Source organism: Mustela erminea, chromosome 21 (assembly GCF_009829155.1).
Source record: "Mustela erminea isolate mMusErm1 chromosome 21, mMusErm1.Pri, whole genome shotgun sequence".
NCBI classification, from domain to species: domain Eukaryota; kingdom Metazoa; phylum Chordata; class Mammalia; order Carnivora; family Mustelidae; genus Mustela; species Mustela erminea.
Genome location: NC_045634.1, coordinates 15,476,881 through 15,494,008, shown reverse-complemented (window position 1 = coordinate 15,494,008; position 17,128 = coordinate 15,476,881). Strand labels below are relative to the sequence as shown.

The 17,128-nt window shown below is 35.5% G+C and overlaps 1 long non-coding RNA gene across 1 annotated transcript in view; it reads left to right on the top strand.

Moving 5' to 3' along the window:
* Nucleotides 1-7,937, top strand: part of LOC116581933 — a 213,632-nt gene extending 205,695 nt beyond the window's left edge. The window contains exon 5 of the long non-coding RNA XR_004282307.1: nt 7,885-7,937. This is a non-coding gene — a long non-coding RNA (uncharacterized LOC116581933). The remainder of the gene's footprint in view (nt 1-7,884) is intronic.
* The last annotated feature ends 9,191 nt before the right edge of the window (nt 7,938-17,128 follow it).

The window sequence follows — 17,128 nt, the reverse complement described above, 5'->3', positions numbered from 1 at the left end:
ATATACCACATTTTCTTTATCCATTTATCTATCTATAGACACTTAGGCTGTCTGAGTACTTTTAAATACTCACTGAATCACATGAGATGTATATCTTTATAATAACATTTCCCTTCTCAATTCTTTCAATCTGTCCACAAGTTTTATTTGAGAGATGGAATGACTTCCAGTTCTTTGGCACCATAAAATTCTTGTAAAAGAGAGGTTAAATAAGTTGTTAAAATCCCACAACAAAAAGACACGAGATAAAAAATGGCGATAATGGGAGTCATTATTTCCCAAAACAAAGAAACATTGATAAGAATAATAATCATTGATAATAATGGATTCTTAAACATCCAAGTTCCATAAGAGTGGGAAGGAGGAGGGGCACCTGGGAGGCTCAGTGGATTAAAGCCTCTGCCTTTGGCCCAGGTCATGATCTCAGGGTCCTGGGATGGAGCCCTGCATCGGGCTCCCTGCTCAGCGGGGAGCTTGCTTCCCCCTCTCTCTCTGCCTGCCCTCTCTGCCTACTTGTGATCTCTCTCTGTGTCAAATAAATAAATAAAATCTTAAAAAAAAAAAAAAAGAGTGGGAAGGAGGACAATGATTCAGTTTTACCTCAGAAAATGTGTATCAATTGAAGTTTAATAGCCAAGATGAGTGAGTTGTTTCCTTCCTCAAGATATGGCACTTACAGTTTCCTCCACTTACTTTCTGTGTATTTGTTTCTCGAGTTCCACATCTCCAAGGGGCAGGTATTGGCCAGATGAGCACTTCACCTTAAGGTGAAGCAAACTGTTATTATCTTCAATGGTAGAGATAAGAAACCTCTGCCAGTAGTAGATTGAAGTAGGAGAACAGAAGCTTTCTTTTAATCAGTCTTTGAAGCCACTTCCAGTACTGATTTATAGGTCTATGGTTTATCACTAATGTAATTATGCTTCTGGAATGGATTATGTTTTAATTTTAGAATTCCTTGGCCTTGGTTACGATTTTATGACTACCTTAAGCCTTACTCAAGGGCATAATTTTTATAAAGCAATCAAGTGCAAACATTAGGTAAAGCCAAGGGTCATTCATCCCCTCCTCTTCTTTCTGCAAGCAGTACTTTTATGGAGCTTTCAGAATCTGTAGGGGAGTGCACAAAACAATTTCCTTTTACTGCTGGAACTGCTTTTCCTATCAGACTGTTCATTAATTATGCCAATTATATTTTGAATGGTACTAAAAGGTGCAAAGGGTAAAATATGAATCAGTGTATGATTTTAGTACTTGACTTTGTCCAGAATTTTATATCCCTTTAGGGTTATTTCTGCTCAAAACAAAGTAGCTATAAAAATTATCTATATTATTTTTATTTCTAAGCTACATATATTGAATTCCTCAGAAGTAGCATCCATGCAGATTTTAATAGGATCTCTTATATTCAAAATATGCATATGCTGTATAATAAGATGAACGTATTAAAAATAAGAGACTCTTCAAAGTAAATGTTGAGCAAAGGAATAAATGGACATTCATGTACCTATCACTCAGCTTAAAAATAGAACATTATAGTAACCTGAAGTTAGCTTTGCCAGATTACATTTCTCTATATTGACCTAGAGATAATCACTATCCTCTTCCTGAACTGTGCACCCATTTTTCCTTTGCTTCCCCTTATAATTTACCCATTTTTATGTGTATTTTAACAAAACATTGGTTAGTATTACTTGTGTTTGAATTGTGTAACTGTAGAGTCACTATATATTTTTAAACCTATTTTTTTACTCAGAATGACTTAAGATTTATCCATGTTGGTTTATGTAGCATGCTACATAGGTTCATTCTCTATACCATTCATTATTGCTGTTGTGTAAGTATCAGACTATATGAGATTTTTTTTTTTAATCTGTTGATAGACATTCATTTTAAATTTGTGGCCATTACAATCAATGTTGCTATGAACATTCCTCTGTCAACCTTCTCTTGCCACATGTTAAGATTTCCTCTAGGGAAGAAATTCCTCAAATTCTCCATGGAGTAAAACATGCATATTCATCTATTGTATTGGAGTAAATGGTTGGAGCTGCTCACAGGAAGAGGTGACTAGCCCCTGGGTTCTAGCTGCCTTCTGCTGACCCTGATCTTTCCCCTTGAGGGCTGAAGTGGACAAGTCCTCAGGCACACACAGAACCTATTCATGGTATTAATATGCTGGACTGATACCCAGGAGTGAATTCTAACATCTATGGAGATTATCATCTTAATTTTTTTGAATAATGCCAAATAGTTTTTGAAAACATTTACATCAAAGTAGCAGAGGGAAACAGATGTTACAGTTAAATAAGGGTAATTGAAAGTAACATAATAAATAGTAACTTAACTATTAACTTAATAACAAATCATTTTAAAGTCCTAGGGAGAGAAAAGAGGAAGGCAAAGCACCTAGGGTCTCAGAACCTTCAGGGAGTTATTACGCAGCATAGGCTAAAGGGAAGGGACAAGGAGAGTGAACTGTTACCGAAACCTAAGGGACAGGGGCACCAGGGTGGCTCAGTGGGTTAAAGCCTCTGCCTTCGGCTCAGGTCATGATCTCAGGGTCCTGGGATCAAGCCCCACATCAGGCTCTCTGCTCAGCGGGGAGCCTGCTTCCCTCTCTCTCTCTGCCTACCTCTCTGCCTACTTGTGATCTCTCTCTCTGTCAAATAAATAAATAAAGTCTTTAAAAAAAAAAAAAAAAGAAAGAAAAGAAAAGAAACTTAAGGGACAGTCGCTATAGGGGAGAGCTACCTGACAGTATCTGTGCCCTTAAGCAGGGGAGCACACCTGGATGCTGAGGCCCAGCTCACCTCCTCACACCTCATATCACGCCCACATCTTGCACTGGCCATGTAACATGGAAATTTATATAAGTAGTTTTTTTCTGAATCGGAACTGCCTTTGCATTTCTAAATTAAAACACAATTTGTATTTAGCTGGATTTGAATTTGGGGAGGGGTGGAGCAGAGGGAGAGAGAGAATCTCAAGCAGGCTCCACACCCAGCACAGATTCTGATGCGGGTCTCGATCTCAGGAACCCAAGATCGTGCCCTGAGCTGTAATCCACACAGATACTTAACCAATTGAGCCATCCAGGCATCCCATAGCTGGATTTTATTTTTAAATGTTTGTTTTGGATTTTTGCTTTTATGTTAAAAAGGGTATAAACCTGTAATTTTCTTTATTATAATTTCCTGGGTTTGTTGTCGTGGTCTATGAGGCATAAAATACTTTTCCTCTTTCTTATTGTCTGGAAAAGTTTGTAGAAGACTGAAATCATCTGGTTCATAAATGTTGGGTAAAATATCTGCATTGGCCTGATGCTTTCTTTTATGGGAAATAATCCAACAATATTTTAATTGATGGAGGACTGTTCAAATTATCCTTTTCTTAAGTTACTTTTGAAATTTTTAGCTGCTTTTAAATTTTTTCTCTAAGTTATCCATTTCATAAAATTGGTAACATTTATTACCATGATATTTGTTCAAACATAGAGTTGCTTTTTAATCCATCCCTACCTTGTGTGTTTTTCTATCTCCCTCTTCATTTTTTGAAATTGTTTCATTTCTCTCTCTCTCAACTGGGATCAGTCTTGCCAAATAATTTTATTGGTTTGATTATGCTCCTAAGCAAGCTAATTTTGGGTTTCATTCATTATCTAGATATGTTTTAATGCCATTAATTTTTATTTTATTTTTATTGATTTTTTTGAGTTTTTATTTTTTATTTTATTTTATTGCTTTTTTTATAATTGACATATAATATATTATTTGTTTTAGGGATACACTTCTACGATTCATCAATCTTACACAACTCCCAGCTCTCAACACAACACATAACCTCCCCAATATCCGTCACCTAGTTACCCCATTCCCTATCCCTTTCCCCTCCAGCAACGCTCAGATACTTTGTAAGATTAAGAATCTCTTATGGTTTGTCTCCCTCTCTGGTTTGGTCTTATTTCATCATTTCCTCTACTTTCATGTGAGTTTTTTTCCCCCCTGTTCTTGCTTACTTTTTAAAACTTAGACATTTAGCTGATTGATTTTCTAGTAGCTTTTGCCTTTTTGGTAATATTCTTGTAGTTTTTGTTATTATATTTTTGGTACTTAATTGTATTTTTACTTAATTTCACTTTTATGAGAAAATGTTTTCTATCTGAAATGAATTATTTGATATTACCAATGTGTGAATTATATGACATCCTTCTTGTTTCTACTTTTTAATATGTACATGAAAGGCATGTGTGTGGGGCACCTGGGTGCCACAGTGGGTTAAGCTTCTGCCTTCAGCTCAAGTCATGATCTCAGAGTCCTGGGATCCAGCCCTGCATCAGGCTCTCTGCTCAGCAGGGAGCCTGCTTCCCCCTCTCTCTCTGCCTGCCTCCCTGCCTACTTGTCATCACTCGCTCTCTCTGTGTCAAATAAGTAAATAAAATCTTAAAAAAAAAAAAAGGCATGTGTGTTCCCCAATTTTGGGATGCAGTGTTCCATATATTCCCACAGATGTTGTGAAAAAATCTTTTTCTCTCGACAATTTTTTTTTCTGTAGTTGGTCTGCAATTACTGTAAGCTATGTATTAAAATCTCCCCTTTTTTTTTTTCATTTTGAAGTTACATCATTAAGTGCATCCAGTTTTAGAATTGCTATATATTCCTGATGATTTGAATTTTTATTAATAATTAATGACCCTCCTAGTTCTAATAATTCTGAGTGTCTGTACTGTATGGTATAATTTCAGCTATTCCTTTATCTTCATTATTTGGTACAGTCAATGTTTTTCAGATTTACGCACATGTTGATCACTTTCTTGACTAGCTTTTTACCTTTTTTTTTTTTTTACCTCATTTCATACTAGTTTATTTTTTCTTCTTCCTGAAATCTATCATTTATATGTTCCTCTTCTAAATGTTTTAGCCTTATATTAGTTTGTTTTTCATTTCCCCTTGATATTGAAAGATAGTTCAAATAAGGTATATAATATTAACCTGTTATTTCTTAAGCAACTGAAGATATCATGCTGCTATTTCAATAGCTTCACTTTTGTTGTTGAGAAACAAGCTGTCTGCCTAAATGTCATTCTGTATTAGTAAACTGCTTTCCGTTATTATAAGGACTTTCCCTGGTATTTTGTGTTTGAAAGCTTCACTATAATGCATCTGAGCACTGATTTCTATTTATCTCATTTGGTTTTTAGTCTTCCTGGATTCAACAATTAGTGGGTTTTTTCCCTCAGCTTTTAACATTCTAAGCCAATATCTCTTCAAAATGCATCCTCTAATTTATATTTGATTTTTTTCTCTTTCTGCCATGCTTTTTGAGCTTCATCCATATTTTTACATTATTTATCTTTTTTTCTATTTTTTTTAAGATTTTATTTATTTATATGACACAGAGAGAGATCACAAGCAAGCACAGAGGCAGGCAGAGAGAGAGATGGGAAGCAGGCCCCCCGCTGAGCAGAGAACCCAATGCGGGGCTGGATCCCAGGACCCCAGGATCACAACCAGAGCGGAAGGCAGAGGCTTCAACCCACTGAGCCACCCAGGTGCCCCTTACATAGTTTTTCTATGCTGCATCCTGTTATTTCCTTCAGAAGTATATCTTCTGCCTCAGACATTCATTTTTAGCTCTATTTAAACTACTGCCTGATTAGTCAATAGGATTTCTTTTGTCAATAGTTTATTATTCTATTTTAGAAGTTTTTAAAGTTATTTCCTGTTAGTTTCTAATACACACAAACAGTTTTATAATTTCTTATCTCATTATTGTACTATTACCCACTTATATTTCCTTAAAGATTCTAGAAATATTTTATATCTTTATTCATTTCATCCCATTGTCCAGTCTTGCCATGTGTTTTTTCTTCCTTTTCTCACTTACACTGATTTGTTTCTACATTCACTTCACAGTTTTTTTTTCAAACTCATGTTTATGAAGCATAGTTTGAAATGGATTTCTCTAGTCTAGAGTATTTTCTTTTTTGTGTTATGAGCACTGTGCTTTGCATTACCTACCCAGGACAAATTTAAATTTAATTCTCAACTTTTTTTTTTTTTGGTGGAGGTGAATTATGAATCCTAGCCCAAACCCACTTGAGAGCCAGAATTTCTTATAAATTATAAGGGAGGCTTTATTTTCCCCATTCCCAAGGGAATGCCTTTATTTCTTTACCACGTTTCTTTGAGAGGTCAGTCTCTCTACCTCCATCTAAGTCATTCTGAGGGGAGTTGCTTTTGAGGACTCCTAATTTGATATGAGAATTGTGCACTTGATGCATTTTATAAGCCTCAGCTTTTGTCTCCTGCTGGATATGAGACTTCAAAGGATCAATTATATGGATAATACTGATAGAGATAAAAATCTGTGTCTTTTTTTTTTTTTCCTGTATTACAAGTGATGCTGGAATGATTTACAGTGAAGAAAGATGATTCCTCTCTCTTATATTATTCAGGGCATAGCACCTCTGGAGCCCTCACAACTTCTGCAGGGATAACATTTCAGAACCAGGAGAAATTATTTACATGATTGATTTCTGGCATTTCTAGGGTGTAGAATTTTGTATATTATAAAAAAGGTGACAAGTTACAGGAAATTAACAGATATAAACCTCACCATTTTAGACTGCAAAAAAATCATCAACTCATATAAGACAGAAGACATTTTTAATTTATTAGGTTTACTACTTAGCATTTGAAAATATGTGTTCACTTTATTATAATTCATTTTTCATGAACCTATAGTGCCTTCCTTCTAAAGCTCAACTTTTTATGAATTGAGAAGAATAAGAGAGGAAAGTTTATTAAGTTTGGGCCATCAATAAACTTGACACTTAGCAAAGCATTCTATCTGGGTATTGTTACAGTAGAATTACATCCTTTTCATTTGAAATCCTGCTCATTTCTTCATTTGAAAACCTGGTCAGCCTTTAGCAACTGTCTGCCTTGCATTAAAGTTTGTCCTTCTCTTATTCTATTTTGAGATCCTTACTCCTAAGAGGTTATTAATTTATTTATTTGAGACAGAGAGAGAAAGAGGGAGAGAGAGAAATGGGGGAGGAGCAGAGGGAGAAGGACAAGTAGACTATGCACTGAGCACAGAGCCCATCTGGGGGCTTGGTCCCATGACCCTGAGATCGTGACCTGAGTGGAAATCAAGAGTGGCATGCTTAACTGACTGAGCCACCCAGGCACCTCTCTGTCTCTTTATAGAGGGAAACACAACAGGAGGCAAGCAAAGTCCATCAAAAGAGAATGGTGGCCAACAGTACTGAAAAAAAAATTATGGGAAGCTGACAGTCCTAAGTAATCATACAATTGCTGACTTGAATTATGAATTCCTACTTTCTTCATTTGTAGTCTTTTTTTTTTTGAGACAGATTTGTTAGTATATATCAGTTTAGCTGAGTTTTCTCAAATCTAAGATTCATAATAACTATTTAGAAAATAAATGAAACCAACTATACCAGTTTTTAAATGATTACTGAGAAGTTTGGTGTTCTTATTAAAAATTTCGTATTGTGCAAGAGGTATATATATTCTGAGGAATATATATGAGTTGAAGAAAGTGGGGGAGAACCCTCCATCTATAAGGACAGTCTCAATGAGGTAAAGTTGACCTTATAAAAAGCACTCAAGTGAGTTTTTAAAAATGATTCATTTATTTAGAAAGCAATGAACAAAGCAAAAGAACCTAGTGGGTTTCTAGAAGCTAGAACCCAGTAAGCTTCAAAATTTTAAAGGAAGTCCACTCTCAGTACTGGAATTACTGGGAAGAATATCTGATGCTTAGTTCTTTGAAGTGAACTTTCCCTCCAAGTGCAGGATTTTGTTTTGTTTTGTTCCATTTTGTATATTTTTTTTCTCTTATTTGTACTATCAGCCTCCAGCCTGGAGTCAACATCCTGTGAACAAGTGTTCCAAAGACCCAATAGGTATGATCTATTTAACTTTTTAAATTTTTGTTTCTTATATGGCACTTAACATTTCATATTACCATGGATTGTTGGTTTTTAAGAACACTACAATTGATATTTTATGTAGCAGTTTTCTTGACTAGAATTGGATTACTGTGCTTTTACTACTATATTTAATGGTTTATTTGTAGGGAAAAAACAGTTTACATGTTTATCAATAACTTAACTTTGCATAGTATTTGCCAGTTACAAATCACTTTACATTCATTACTTGTTTAATATTTAAATCAAACCTTTAAGTTAAGATAGACAAATATTGGATTTCTAAAACATTAGACTAAAAGATTATTCATTCTTTTTTTTTTTTAATTTTGTAGGTAAGGAATTTTTTAGTGACTGGCTCATGAGCAGTTAGTTTGTGGACATATTAGCATAATTTTGGGTTTTAATGGGGATGCCTTGAAGACATAAAAGATTTATCAGGAACAAAGTTAGCATAACACAGAGCAGATAAGTGCATAAACCAAGACTTCTGTGTTTAATATCCTGTATTCTTTTCCACATTATCATGCAAGAACGCATGAAACTGTCCTTTTTTTGTGGTTTGGGGTGTTCCTTTGTTTGTTTGTTTTAAATTTCTAACAACAGCTTCTTGATTTATTTGATTAATCTGGTCTCTCTGTAATAGGCTATGACTTATTTCCTCAACTTGATATATTTTTAAATTTCATTTACCAGGTAGAAAATTGAATATCTCTCACTATTTTTGAAAACTACTTGTTGACCTCAGTCTTGGTTTGGAGCATATAATAGGAAGTGCGGTTAGGAACATTTGGACTGCAAACCCCAAATTCTGACCTTTTGCTTGAACTGACTTTCTTAAGTGCACAGGAAATTTCTTAGAAAATTTATTTCCAAATGAGCCAAATTACTTTCACAGAGATAGCACAGTCATAACTGTGTATGGTGAATTTAAAATAAAGTAACCCTTATTTTTAAGTTTCTAATTTTTAAACAGCAAGTTTGCCATTAAATATCTTTGGAAGCATTTATTTATTCTATAAAAATAATCTAATAATAAACCAAAGTGAACCAACCTAACTTTTATAGTTTCAGATATCAAACACCTCAATTTTAATCCAGGGGAAAACCCAGTTCGTATTATGATATTGTGTTCATATTCTTACCCCATGAGTGGCTTTGTGAGAAAAAAAAAAAAGTCATTTAATTTAAAAAATGTTGCTTTTCATATATGGAGAAGGATACCATGTAATTCAGACTACAAATATAAATAAAAATAATAACGTCTTGGTAAGAAAGAACAGGACACACACAAAAAGAAGGTAAATTACAAAAGAATTAGAGTAAATTTTTGAGTTGGCTGAGCAAACTCAAGTAAATCTGTTAAAAATTAACTTAATGGTATGAGGAGCCCATGGCTGAGATTCCATAGTGCCAAGATGCTTCTACTCTTCTACCTTTGGAAAATGTGTAGTTAGCATAGAAAAATATTCACATGACTTTTGTATTCAGTGGCAAAACAAAGCAGGGAGGGGAAATAATTTTTATTAAGGGCTGGTTGTGTTCCTTTATAACCATAAATTTGTCCAATCTTCATAATGGAAATATAGACATGATCATCCACATATATAGATTAGTAAATTGAGTGTCACTGGTTGGCAGGAAGCCAACTCTGCAATATGTATTAGCACACAGGAATTGTATTAAGGAATGCTCTTAGGGTTAACAATTGTATTGAAGGGACAAAAGTAGATGGGCAGGGAGACAAGTTAGGCAGTAGCATAGCCTTGGTTGACATCAGGAGAATCTCATAGCTGGAAGAGCCATTCAGAGGTGTCCTGAGTTAACATAAAGGGTTTGTGTCCTTATATCATTGTACTGACCAGTCTTTGGATGGTGGCCACCCTTGCAAGAAGTGATATGACCTTGAGCAGGTAAAGATGTTCTCTACAGCTAAGGGTTATTCTTGGAGAGAGTTGACAGCTGAAATTTCTCAGTTGGCAACCTTCTCAGGTGCTAGGGAATTTAATCCTTTTGCCTTAAAAGAAATCCAGTTGTTACAAAACAACATCCCATGCATTGCTAGGATTCAGTTGCTTCATATAGGGTCTATAATTTATACCTTCAAGATTCTGCTAGATTTCTTTTCCTGGGAGAAACTGATGAAAGTAAGGTGAATGGAACAGAGAACATCCTGTGTTGCCATAACTGTTTACAGGGCTGTGACTGATATTCATTATATCCCTCCTCCACTGTCCATTTTTTTTTTTTCACCCTTGGCTATAACTTCTGTTGGTCTAGGCATCTTATCTGGTGAGGTTAGCCAGATCTTCATCGCTGAGAAATCTAAATTTTTGGTTCTTATGGCTTTCTTAGGCTGCAGCTTCTACATTTGCCCATTTACCTTCAAAATTGGACAAATGAATCCTGAGGATGTCCAAGTGGATCACATGGGTGCTAAAGGGACCTGGTATACAATAGTAGCCAGACCTCTTCATGATGACCAGGGCCAAATATCCTCCCTAAGCTCACCCCAGGCAGATGATTCTTTTCATTTATTCTTAGCAAGTAGAGTCTAAATTTTCTGATTTCCAGGTGCAGTTTGATATCATTGCTGTGACCTTCTCTGTGGCAGCATTCCCTCTTTGGGTGTTAGGACTTGTAAAACCCACAGAGTTCAGAGTTACAGAGAAAAAACAACAACAACAACAACAACAAAAAAAAAACCAAGATCATTGAATAGGTTACTAGAAATTGTTGGTATATGAAGCTACTTCTAGGTCTAGATTCCAAGACTTAAGTATTTTACCCAGTAGAAGACACAACACCATACTATGGTCACTAATTTAATGAGTATCTGTAGCCTAGAGGAGGATGCCTCTTGTGCATTAGCCATACCTTCATTAGGTGTGGCTATTACTCTATTAGGGAACTCTATTAGGGAAGCTGCTTCTGAATAATACACTGTGTTAGGAACTATACACCCATCCCTTGGCTTTCCTATTACAAAGTGGGTCCTTTGGTTTGATGTCATAAGAGTTGTGATTGTTGGAATCAGGAATTCTTTAAACCCTTGCCTAACAGTGCTAACTAATGCCCTGCTGGCCGGGAAAGTGAACCCATGTTCAGAATATGACAATCCCTGTGGGTATAAATTGCTGTCTCAGAGTAGAAGAAGTACACTGTCATTAGTGCCAAGTATCTGGTTCTACTCCTTGAGGGATGGCTCTCTATTAGAAGCCTCAGAGTTACCTCTTGCTGGCACACTGGACATTCATCAGCAGTAGTAGATAAGTCAGGCTTGATGAGCAGGAGCCCCTTCTGTCAGGCCCATGTGTAGTCTCCATTACTGTCACCTGGGTTTTCCATTCATGTGCTCCACTGGGGTGGCTAAGGGCTGGCTGACACGTATCGTCTATCCAGGTAATTCTGTCTACGTAATTTAGTAATGCCTCCTTACTAGATGTTCTCTAGTAATGTCCACTAGATGGACATTAGCAAACAGTAACAATAATATTCAACCTTGTGTCCACATATGCCCATCAACCCACTTTTCCCCACTATTCCATCTTGTCTCTGGTCAAATGTCTTAGCTTCTTACCACGGTACATTAGTTGCTATATATTCTAAACAAAGAACACTTCTAAATGATAAACTAAATGATAAACCACCCAAAACTCTACTAAGAGGATTTCTTCTCCCCACTATCTCTCAAATTTATCTATAACCACAGCTATCACAACACATCCATGAACTAAGTTTTGGGTTCTTCCTTTGTTGGTTGGTGTATAATATTCTTCTGAAGATGGAATAGCCTTGTTCCAAAATCTTGGGAGTATATTGTGATTTTCCCATTGGGTCTTGCCCGAAATGCTACACAACATCCTTTCCCACTACTGGTAGATCTAATAACTTAGTCATCTGACCCAGGAGATACTTGTACCTTAGCCTGGACTTTCCATGCTCTGGACTCTATCCAATCTTGACAGCATTTAATCACTTGGTGTGTGGGTCATATTATTACTCCCTGATATCAAATATCTGAATTTCAGAATCCAAAGGCACCTATCCAGACATTTTGGTTCCTTCCTTTTTGGTGGTCTGTCTCTGGGGCAGGGTGTGGACTTGGGCAAGGCAGCTCTCTTCAGATGATAATAAATTAAGGAAAGGACTTGCAGCAAAGATCTGTTGATGGATAACCTTTGAGCTGCTAGGAAAAAATACTTGCCCCAAAACAGAGATCTGGGTAGAAGAGCATAGCACAGAATTCATGATACTGAGGATAAGAGTTTTTCATGATCACAGTGCCAGACACAAGGTTGGAACTATGATTTTGCTTTGTTCCAAAGTCCACTAGATCATGATGAATTAACTCTCATGTTCAACTTGCCATCATTGCACATATATTTCTGTTGTTTGCATTTATTTAAGTGCTTATCATAGATAAGTACAACATCTTAGCCATTTGAAGTCATATGCATAAATAAAATTAATTGTACACGTGAATCTCTAGGTGAGATCTACTTATTTTATTTTTCTGAATGAGAACTTTCATATCCTTTGCACATATTCAACGTATTCCTTTTAACCAATAAAATGAACAAGGTTAAATCTGGTAAACATTATTCTGCCCGATTTTGGCACTTCAAAAATGAATTATAGCTAAGGATAATAGTGCTTGTGGAAGCACAGACAAGCAAATACAGTGATCTCCCAGGGCAGACATTTTAAATCATTTAACTTTTTGAAATATAGGTAATGAAATGGTGACTTGCCTCATTTTTTTCCTTACAAGAGAGATAATGATTTCCTTGTAGGAGCTCATAATGTGGCAAATGTCTGAAGGAAATGGCATAATGGAAAGTGAATGCATTATAGTGCTTCTTTGTCTCATTTCTGAAAAAAAAAAAAAAAAATTGTGACAAATTATACTCATTTCACAGTTTATCCAGACATTCTGGCAAGGAATAGAATAATTATTTCCATTAATGCCAAGTATCTTCTGAAGACAGATATAAGTGAGTTCACCTTAATTTTATATTTTATTACAAAACCTTAGAAAACGGGAAAGATTAAATTCATATAAGACATATACTCATAATTTGGTCCTCATGAGTAATTAAAAATGAAAAATGGGATTTTGAGTAAGACTTTTGATTCTTCTGCCAGCCAGTGTGTTCCTGTCAAGCAACAAGGGACCAATTTGATATGCACATAATTTTATTGTCAGTTCGGTTTGCCATTTACAATGCAGTATAGAATGGATTTTTAAAAACATATTCTACTAAGAAGAATTAGATTGCATAATAGAATAATCTTTTACATATGTCAATCAAATGACCAGTAAATCCATGAATCATTTTATATAGCAAACCATATGAATAAAATACAATAGTTTGAACACCCAAAGAAGAAAGTAAAAAAGTTAGAATCCTTTCACATTAATAAGTAAGATATCATTCTTTCCCTTCTGATGAAGTTGACTATTTTTTTTTCACCAACAGTAACAATAATTAGCCTATTGTCTTTATTATTATTGTTGTTGTTTGCATGTTGTACTGGTCGTACATCATTCTGCTTGCTAGATTTCAGGAAACCATTTTAATGGTCCCTTAAGGTGCTTCCCTCAAGTGAAAGAAGGAGTATAGCATTTGACAGAAATAATTACACAGACAATAATTACACAAAAGTATGAAAAGGATCTTCAGAGCTGCTACAAATGAGAGTTTGAAAAATACTTACTCGAACCAAACGAGTATAAATTAATACATAGAGTCAGTAGATTTTTTAAGATGAAATTAAGGAACATGTATTACATATATTTTAATTTAATCCTACCATTTCAAAAATACCAATTACTTGCAGTCTTTAGCTAGTTGAGACTTTTTACTGTCTTCATGACAAGGAAAAAAGAATCTAAGCAGTCATATAGCTGTCCAACCTTAATACTCCATGTAGCACTATTTTAATGACATCTTAAGCTATCTGAAAAGAACATTTAATTTAACTAGGCCATTACATTAAAATGAAACAATCACCCAGAGTTCTTAGTAGAAAGAATGTAGGTGTCGGTGCAAGACCTACCTTGTTGGAATACCATTTCTCTACATATTTTCCATTAACTGATTTCTTGGATATCACAAAATAATATTGAATTCTAAGTTGTTTGGGTAGCTTGATGGACCTTGACCATGTTATTAGTAAATATTATACATTAATTGCCATTGACCATCCATTAAAAAATACAAGTATAAAAAAAGCTTTTGATTTTAACAAATAACTCAGTTAAACATTTTTTCTCAGTTTATTCAGAGACATTACTACAAGTGAAGCTTTCTCACATTGTGACGAATTTGCATTATTTCATTTTATTATTCTCATTTACAATCATGCCACATTGAAAGGACTTCTAGTAGAGTGGGGTAGGCTATTCACATAGCTACTTTCCAATGAACTCTAAACTTTTTGTTTCGTTAAATGATTTCGCATTTTTAACCTTCCCACTGGAAAATGGCTACCAAATGTACTTTGGAAAGTCTACAGAGGAAAAGGTTAATTTCAGTGTTTCCCAGCTTCAGACAGGGAGAGAGAAGCCAGACTAACCTCTGAGAAGTGTTCTCTAGATTGTCCATTGCAAGCCTTTCCCAAGAGCCTCATGGGAGTTTTGTTTTTCCTATTCTAATCCAGGAGTACAACAAAATAAAGCAGCAGTGTCACATTGCTGGGAAGACCAAAATTTCCTTACCTTAGGTATCACTGTAGTAATAGAAAATAAACAATTAGGGAAGGATACAGTACTTCATAGAGTTGTTTCCTTGCATTTGAAAATCAGAAATGAAGTCATTCGTTCCAGTAATACTAACAGAGGTAATGAAATAAAAAATAAATGGGGTGGGGGTGCACCTGGGTGTCTCAGTCAGTTAAGTGTCTGCCTTTGGCTCAGATCATGATCCCAGAGTCCCAGGATCGAGCCCCACGTCAGGGAGCTCAATGGAGAGTGCGCTTCTCCCTCAGCCTCTCACCCCACTCATGCTGTCTCTCTCTCTTGCTCTCTCTCATATAAATGAGTAAGACCTTTAAAAATAATGATGAGCCAGAAATTATATGAAAATGTTTACTACAATTCTTTAATGACAATACCATGTTTCAGGAGTGGCGGAAGGTAGCATCTGAATGGGTGAGTCAATTGTGGATTCTGCCTGGACTATTTTTCAAATTATTCTGACCATCTGTTTTAGCTCTCTGTTGTATCTAATAAGCCATCCCAAAATTTATTAACTTACACCAATTTATTATTATCTCTCATCATTTTCTGGGTTGATTGGGTAGCTCTTAGTTGTTTCTTTTATACATATGCAGACAGATGGTGGCCAGGGCCGCAGTCATCTCAAGCCTGGACAATATCCAAGAAGACTCAGTCACATTACTAGTAGTGGAGCTGGCTATCATCTCAGAACTCACATGGGGTTGTCAGTGAGAGTGCCTACAGATGGCCTCTCCATATGGCTAAGGCTTCGCCTCCTAGCATGGAGAATATATTCCAGGAGGAAATTTCCCAACAGTGAGCATTCCAAGAGGCCCAGAGAGAAGATACAAGGATTTGGCCTCTTACGACCTATCTTCAGAAGTCACACAACATCATCCTGTTGGTCAACATAGTTGTAGGGTCAAAACAGATTCAGGAGAGTAAAGAAATAGACTTCATCTTTTTGTGAGTTCATGGCAAGGTCAAAGAACGCATTGGATGCCCGATATTCTTGTAGCAGTCATTTGAAAATACACTCTGACACAAATCGTAATTTTGCATCATGCTGATTACAGACCAGTTATAATATGTTGAGACTGAAGTTGAATACAACTTGATAAGAAATGGTAGCTTGACAAAATAGGAGTGCTCTTGTGAAAAAGTTATCAGTGATCATAATTACCAATAATGGAGATTGCTGTGAAGCATTCAGCCCTCATGCATGCATTACATATCAGTTTCCACTGCATTCTGATAACATGAAAGACCAAATTACCTGCAGTTCCCTTCAAAATTGCATTATATATTACCATTACATGCTAAAATTCCTCTTGCTAATAATGTTGAGAAAATTCTACTTCTTGCATTGAAGTTATAACTTCCTCTCAAGGAACACTCTTTTTTATCACCTTTAGAAACTCACATTTTCCTTTCCAGGCCTTATACTCTCTCCTATTTTTAAATTAAGCTCAGTTTATCCTGCAGTGTTGGTGAATCCAAATACAGACTTACTCTTCTTCTTCCAGGGAAGATGGGCAAAGGAGCAGTAGATGCATACATAATGGTTCTTTAGCTCCCACTTAATGTTATGCTTCCTGAACCACATTTTCCTTCAATATGAGCCCTACCTATGCCAGCAATATCTTTATTTCTATGTTTTAAAATATTAACTACTCCCATAAGGGAGAAGAGTCACAATAAAATGGTTAAAACTATAATGAAATATAGTTATGCTGAAAATGGTGGTTTTCTACCTCAGACTTTGTGCATATTCTCCAAATATTCTCTAAAAATACATAGGTCCTGTGTGTAACCAAAGTATTATTACAAGTTTAGAGTTATATTAAAGTTTCTACTACTACTTTCTCTGATTCTGGCAATGCCATTCTTAATTTACACTGGCAATCCTGTGCCTAACTTGAATCCAAAGTTAAGATTCAGAGATATTAACGTGATTATTTCATAAAATAGTTCAACTTTATCTTCCGAAGTAAGCAAAAATGTACATTAATTTCAGTTACAAGAACACAATCTATTCTGTGTCAGTTAAAATATTTACAGTTCCAAATACTGAAAAACCATTTTATACTTTTTGAAAATAGTAATAAGAATTCACAGCTCATGTGACTCAATAGTCCAGTTGAAGCTGAAATGATATGTCCAAGACTTGGGTTCTCTTATCTCTAATGACTTTCACTGTATTTGCTCCATTATCAGCAGTCTTCCTCCTTGTGATCTGAGACTTATTAGAATGCATAGAAAGCACAGAAAAAAATTTAATACAGCTAAAGTTAGGGTTGCTAGATAAAATACAGGATATCCAGCTAAATATCAATTTCAAATAAATAATTTTTGGTATTAAATATGACTCAGATATTACACAGAACATGCTTTGTCTAAAAAATTTATTTTTATATGATATTTAAATTTAACAGGGCATCCTA